Genomic DNA, 7,561 nt, shown 5'->3' with positions numbered 1-7,561 from the left:
CAATGATGTTCTAAAAAAAAAAACAAACCGAGTTTTGATTGATTAGATCAACTCAAACTCAACTTAATTTGAAACCCAACCCAACCTCCTTCTTGATAAAGAAATCAAAGGAAGTTCTAGTAAGAGCAAAAATTGAATCTATTATTAGCACATGGAGTTGCTGCAAATGTAAGGATATTGTCTACTCTTGAAAAAAATGTCAATTTTGGAAATTAATATTGCCGTGTTTCCAACATTCTTGTATTGTATAGTCAACAATATGCAATTAATTTTGGAGGAAAGTGTTTCCATACAACTTATTTTGGACCTAATTGTATGGAAATATTTGCAATTGAATAATTCAACCTTCAGTCTCATATACAATATATCCTGAACATTCGTTTTCCTTGTTGATGGTCAAGGCAAGCTTCGCAGAAATTTCATTGCTAAATACAGTTTAGAAAAGCTTCTCTGAACTAAGTTGTTAGTGCTCAAGAAATTTCATTTCTTACACAATTTTTTTATATATAAAATGACTTTGGGGTCAAGAAAAAGGACAGACCAAGTTGTTAGCACTCAAGGTTGGTTTTTTTTTTTTTTTTTCCTACAGAAACTGAACGAACAGAAGAATCTAAGATTGGTTTGTCTATAAATACTGCTAATAATGCCTTTCTTTATTTCTCATCTCTCCCCAGTCGTTCAGCATTCCAAATATACTTTGAATCCTGAGAAGCCAGCATGAAGTTTTCATTATCCCTCACTCAATTTCTCTGTTCCATTTTGTTTCTCTTCCATTTCCATACAACAATTTCATCATCATTCTCCTCAAATTACTCCTCTTCTAATCATCTGTGTGCTCATCACCAAAGTCTTTCTCTCCTTCAATTCAAACAATCCTTTTCCATTAATAGTTCTGCTTCTTGGGAGGTTTGCCAACCCAAGACAGAGTCTTGGAAAGACGGTACAGATTGCTGCTTGTGGGATGGGCTCTTTTCCTTCCTCCAATGTGAGTAATGTCCTCTGGTTGTTGGTCCTTTTGTGATACAAGAATTTCAGTTTATCTAGAAAATGACTCCATCAGTAAGCTCAAGTCGTTAGAGTATATGATACTTAGTAATTGTAACATTGTTGGATCAAAACTAGCCATGTTTGGTAATCTTACACGGCTCTTTCAATTAGACCTCGCAAACAACAATTTTAGTGGTCAGATCCCATCTTCATTTGGAAACCTTGTGCAGCTTGGTTACTTGGATCTCAGTTCCAATAATTTTACTGGTCAGATTCCAGATTCTTTCGCTAACCTAACCCTACTTACAGAGTTATATTTATCAAACAATCAACTCCAAGGCCCAATCCATTCTCAACTAAGTACCATTCTAGATCTATACCAATTATTTTTAGATGGTAACTTACTCAATGGGACGATACCATCCTTTTTATTTGCTCTCCCTTCTTTATGGAATTTGGACCTTCATAATAATCAATTCATAGGCAATATAGGTGAATTCCAACACAATTCAATATTACAGTTCCTTGATTTGAGCAATAACTCATTGCATGGTCCAATCCCAAGTTCAATTTTCAAACAAGAGAACTTGCAATTTCTTATTCTTGCATCCAACAATAAATTGACATGGGAGGTTCCTTCTTCAATCTGCAAGTTAAAATCCCTTCGAGTCCTGGACCTTTCCAACAATAACTTGAGTGGTTCTGCACCACAATGTTTGGGAAACTTCAGCAACATGCTCTCAGTTTTGCATCTAGGCATGAACAATCTCCGAGGCACTATTCCATCAACATTTTCAGAGGGAAGTAACTTGCAATATCTCAACCTCAATGGCAATGAATTAGAAGGGAAAATACCATTGTCTATCGTCAACTGCATAATGCTGGAGTTTCTTAATCTTGGTAACAATAAGATTGAGGATACGTTCCCCTATTTCCTAGAAATGCTTCCAGAGCTAAAGATTCTTGTTCTAAAATCCAATAAACTCCAAGGTTTTATGAAGGGTCCGACTACTTTTAATTCCTTCTCCAAATTACAGATTCTTGACATCTCTGAAAATAATTTGAGCGGACCATTGCCAGAAGAGTTTTTCAATAGTCTTGAAGGAATGATGAATGTTGATCAAGATATGATTTACATGACGGCAAAAAATTCATCTGGCTACACCTATTCAATAAAAATGACATGGAAAGGGGTGGAAATTGAGTTTGTGAAAATCCAAAGTATCCTCAGAGTACTTGATTTATCAAATAACAGTTTCACCGGTGAGATTCCAATACCAATTGGAAAGCTTAAAGGACTTCAACAACTTAACCTCTCTCGCAATTCCCTTACAGGCCATATCCAATCATCCTTAGAGTTTTTAACCAATCTACAGTCATTAGATATGTCTTCAAATATGCTTACGGGAAGGATTCCTGTGCAGTTGACAGATCTAACATTTCTTGAAGTCTTAAACCTTTCACAAAACAGACTGGAGGGGCCCATACCTGGTGGGAAGCAGTTTAACACGTTTGATCCAAGCTCATTTCAAGGAAACTTGGGTTTATGTGGATTCCCAATGCCAATAGAATGCAACAATGGCGTGGTACCATCATTACCGCCATCAAACTTTAATGAAGGAGATGATTCAACACTGTTTGAAGATGGGTTTGGATGGAAAGCTGCGGCAGTGGGGTATGGATGTGGGTTTGTATTTGGAGTCACAATGGGTTATGTTGTGTTAATTAGAACAAGACGACCTGCATGGTTTAATAGGATGGTTGAACGTCAATGGAATCTGAAGGCAGGAAGAACAAAGAAGAATGCTCGCATGTATGGTGCAAGAAGAAATTAAAAAATGCATTTGGTAAATTCAAGTAAGCTTTTCATATTATCAGGTTTTATTAGCAAAGTTTGTGTTAGACTGTCTTTTCTTCGCTATTTCATCTGATAAGTCTAACATTTCTAATTCTATGAGTATAGAACTGTAAGTATTCATGACTATAGTTATATGTTTTTTTTTTATTGCAGCACAATTTCAATAAAGGTTTACCTCACGAGATACCGAGTAGAGTTGATATTGGAGCAACACTAAAGTAGCAGATTCATAGTACTGTATTTCTGTTGTTCATTTTTTTTTTACTTCCATGAAAAGAAGTCAAAGAATGTAATAGTTAATGTATGTTGTAGTTTATGTTAACTATAAAATCATGTTTTATATTAGCAAATCAATATTAATTAGTAGAGAGAAATAGAACAAAAACAATTAAGAAATTAAGAACAACAAATATAGTTAAATTTCTTTAAATGTATAAAAAATATTTTATATGTGATAATGCTAGTTTTGAGGCACGCCAAAATGAACTGATACAGAAAATTTTAGCATCAAACGAAGATTTGGAATGAATTTCAGAACGGTATTGTAAGCCTTGTTTTGAAGAATCTTATCCACCTTATCTTAAAGCTTCCTTCACATTACTCTTCTGACCTGGAAATAACAAATATTTCGGTTCTCAATTCTCTCTCTCTGTGCCAGCACATGGAGTCTGACAGACAGTGGTAGGGAAAAGGACCTTATTCTGCAGTAGCACTTCTCTTAGTCTTCCAATCTTCCTGGTGATTTTGCAGGTTTTGTTGCTGAGTTTAAGGCTTTTAGGCCTCTAGGAACTGTGTTGTTACTTATTTTTGAATCCCTACATTAAAATATATATATATATATATATATATATATTCATAAAATAACAAAAAAAAATAATAGCAATGATAAGAGGATTTCCAAGTTTAGGGCAATTGAGGACAGAATTAAATAGTTCAGAAAGAACAGGGATTGTGCTGTAAATGGTGCTAAAACTCAGGGGTCCAATTACAAATTATCCAGGGGCTTGATTATAAGATTGTGAAACCCCAGGACCAAATAAAAAATAGCCATTTGAATTGATAAACGGAGCCGTTTCCTGGACAACTGTTCATTGCCTTGTTCCTCAGCAACTGTTTCGGCAGTGAAGGCAGTGGAGACGTTTCAACAACAAATGCACTTAATTGCTTCAATTATGAGGCACGGTTCATGTCTACTATCCCTCTGCATGCCGTTACCAAACCGATTGTTACCACCGCATAAAGGCCAGAAATAGGCCACGACCGAAAGGGGAAAAAAGAGAAGGAAAACACAGAGAACGGGAGGAAGTGAAAAAGAAGGAGAGGAACTGAAAAATTAAAAAAAGGAAAAAAGGAGGGGAACTAAAAACCAGAGAGAGGAGGAACAAGCAAAGAGAAGAACAGAAAAGAGAGAACAGGACGTACAACACAGAGGGTTGCACTGAGGATACTAGGAGGAACAAGCACCGAGAAGAACAAAAGAGAGCATACAAAAACACAGAGGAACCAGAGAGGAGAACGACTAGAGAGAAACCACAAAAAGACAGATGCAGAATTGAAGAAAGGAGCGTTAACAACCAACAACCTGACATCTTCGTCTGTTTCAGTTACCAACGATTGTGCATAAAGGTTTCAGCATGGTCTTCATCTGTCTCAGTTACAGGTAAGTTTTTCATACAATCCTCCCACTTGGCATTTTAATTACATAGGTACTGTGTATCTTAATTTGTAATTAACTTCTTCCTATAGCAAGAGTGACTGTACATGTCACGCAAGCCTGCTGTTTTTGCCCAGCCGGTTTATTTGCTTGTGCTAGTGACCTGGTGAGGGTTACTGGATCCAATCTAGTTACATAAATCGAGCTGGACCAGTTTAAAAAAACAGAAAGAAAGATTAGTTGTTTTATTGTATATTCATTTTGTGGTTTGTATTTGTTTGTAAAAATATAAATTTGGTATTAAAATATTTGATTTTTTAAGAATTGTGGTAAAAATATATATATCTAGAAAAAAATACTTTATTTTCATATATATATATATATATATAACCAAATTTTTTAAAGGAAAAAAAAATATATTATCATAATTTCATACAACATAGAAAATCAAAAAAATATATCTTAGCATACATATACAGCTTTAATAATAAATTTATTAAAATTACGAGAACTAAGTTAATATTTTTTTTTAAAATTGTCTTCCTTTTTAATATCTATATTCCTAATACACTTAAAAATTAGTTTTTTTTACGACAATTAGAATAGTTAGATTTTACTCTGCAAGATAAGAATTTCTTTATTGAAAAAACTTTTCTCAAATAATAGACAGACAAAAAAAAATACGACAATGCCTTAGAATATATCAAACAATTAAATAATACAACTTGTTTTAGATAAGGTATACTCGTGATGTTAATACTTTTTTTTATATAACCGATCCTCGTATTTGATTTTTGAAATTAATTGAAGTTTCTAATAACTAAATTACTAAATAACAACTCATTTTATATCCATACAAAAGATTAAAAAAAAAAACTAGGAATTCTTGTCTCCCTATTTTTCTTGATTTTTTCAGGATACCAGCATTAATAGTGGATGCTATCGTCATGACTCCAGACATGTGTGATAAATTGCTGGAGAATAATCTGCCCCATAAAGATCCATTTGATCTGATGGTGAAGAAAGGTAAGCTATGGCCTAGTGTAGCCTTTGTAGAGAAAATTAGTGGTGATGATTGATAGATAATAAGGATACAAAGAAGATGAAGATGAGTGTGAACTGATTGAAGGAAGTGCAGCCATTTGGAAATTTGGCTATGGAGTTTGTCAATTGTTCAATAAATGAGCAGAAGACAGCTTCTGCCCCTTGCTGTGCTCCACTTGAAGTTGATTGAATGCTAGCAAATAGGTAAATGGGCCATAGGCATTGTGATTTTATTTTATTTTGATATTATCCCTCTCAAAAATCTGAACGTGGTTCTAGTTCGAGGGCTTTTTCCACGTGTATTATATTGGATCCTTTTGTTTTGTCCCTTCCCTTTTCTCACAAATTTAATGATATCTTACTTCACGCAGAAATTTTACAAAAAGCTTGTCAAAGTATACTTTTTCCAAGTAATGTGTACTTGGACAAGCTTTTTGTACTCTAACCATTGAGCCTAAACATGTTTGGGTTTGTCTCTTGTACCATGTAATATTAATATCGCGTTTGATATGAGATTAAAAATTACAAGGAAAATGTTAAGGTGACAAAATAATAAATGAAGTGTAAAGAACTAAAATGAGTTAAAAAGATGAAGTGTTTAAATATGTTTGATAAGAATCCAAAGAATTTAGATAATGATGAGACTTGTAATAAATTAGATTTATTTTATTTATTTAAAATATAATAAATGATGAAAGATGAGATACATACATAAATAAGTAATAAATTAAATAAATAAATAATTAAATATGAAGAGAGAATCGCTTCATTTCAAGAAGGGTAAGGTTTCTCTTTCATGCTTGGAGGATGACATTTAATCCCATTATATTGTAACGTTACATCTTCAATATTTCTCCCCCTCTATAATTTGTATCGAACTTGAAGAGGAAGAGGGTGAAAAATTAATAGATAAAAAAGGAGAGATTTTATTATTATTTTTTTCCTTTTACCAGATATAACCTAAAAAGAAATTTTGAAAAAAGAAATTTTTTCTTGAAAATACCAATCTTAATTCATATAGTGCAGTAACTATCTCTTGATAAAAGAAATCAAAATCGATGATAGAGGGAGACACGTCTTCTTATATTTTCTATTTTAAAAATACAAAAAATTATTCTAAAAATATTATAAAAATAAATTTATTTTATATTTTTATTTTTATGGAGTCAATCAAACATGTTTTATATATATATATATATATATATATATATATATATATATATATCTTTTTTATTCTAAAATATTAATTAAACACATGGACGTAATTAGTCTCCATACGCAAAAGTTAGTCCCACCTCCCAAATTAAGTACCTGTCCAGAGAGTGGCGTGTAGCAGCCTGTGAGCTCACAGATTCAGAGAGGGTATAGAGGAGGCCACTAGGAAGGGTTTGTCTGGGATTATAGTAATTATAGTATTTTAAAGTATTTTTTATTTAAAAATTATTTTTAATATCAATACATTAAAACAATATAAAAATATAAATAAAAAATTTAAAATTTTTGAGAACATAATTTACATTGTATCCAAATAAACTAAGTCAGAGATTGCTGAGGGAAGTGAAGTCAGTCTCCATGCACAAAAACCAGTCCCAAAATGCATTTCTTAGAGATAAAAAAACCCATTGAAGCCAAACCGCAATGCCTCATGTATTTGACTTGAACCATGTTGTAATGGAAAAGGACGACTTATGTTTTTGGGGTTTTCCATAAGTTCGTATATTTTTAGAAAAAAAGAAAGAAAAAAGAACAAGAGAAATCGATCTGTACTCGGCCCTTGACAAGTTGATGGATCCTTCTGTGTTTTGGTTGTTTTTGCAGGTACATGGAAACTATCCATACCCCGTCATTTCCATGTCCAAGCATGCATGGCAAACAAAACTCAGCATATTTTATATATTTCATGATATTAATAAGAATATCAAGAACAACCGACACTGCTTGAAATTGGTTCCAAGCTATTCTTGTCAAGATTCCAGTCTACGCTGTTCAAGATCTAGCAGTAAAGTTTTCCCATGAGT

At 33.0% G+C, this 7,561-nt stretch overlaps 1 pseudogene; it reads left to right on the top strand.

Moving 5' to 3' along the window:
- The first annotated feature begins 317 nt into the window (after nucleotides 1-317).
- LOC105139070 (receptor-like protein 12) lies at nucleotides 318-3,199 on the top strand (annotated as a pseudogene).
- The last annotated feature ends 4,362 nt before the right edge of the window (nucleotides 3,200-7,561 follow it).

This window comes from Populus euphratica, unplaced genomic scaffold (assembly GCF_000495115.2).
Source record: "Populus euphratica unplaced genomic scaffold, PopEup_1.0 scaffold121.1, whole genome shotgun sequence".
Lineage (NCBI taxonomy): Eukaryota > Viridiplantae > Streptophyta > Magnoliopsida > Malpighiales > Salicaceae > Populus > Populus euphratica.
This window is presented reverse-complemented; position numbering and strand designations above follow the sequence as displayed.